Source organism: Charadrius vociferus, unplaced genomic scaffold (assembly GCF_000708025.1).
Source record: "Charadrius vociferus isolate BGI_N301 unplaced genomic scaffold, ASM70802v2 scaffold31, whole genome shotgun sequence".
Lineage (NCBI taxonomy): Eukaryota > Metazoa > Chordata > Aves > Charadriiformes > Charadriidae > Charadrius > Charadrius vociferus.
Window position 1 is genome coordinate 2,612,376 of NW_009646966.1, and position 298 is coordinate 2,612,673.

Sequence of the window (298 nt, forward strand, 5' to 3'; positions counted from 1 at the left end):
GCTGGGACTGGTGGGCCGGGCCCCGCCGCGGGTCCGGACGCTGGCGGGGCTGGGTGCGACACCGGCGCCCAGGTCCTCTCCTGTTTTCCCCCTTCAAACGGCACCTTCCTGCCCGGACGTGTTGAAGTGCAGTGCCCTGGAATTTATGACACGAATGGGCTTCCCCCACCACCCTCTCCCCTTCTTCATCTGTTTAAAATCTCTTTCGTCCCTTCCAACTGGATGCAAATTGGGAGCTTTAATAAACTTACTTCCCCCCTCCCCAGTCGTAAACATATATCCCCCTCCGGTTCCTCTC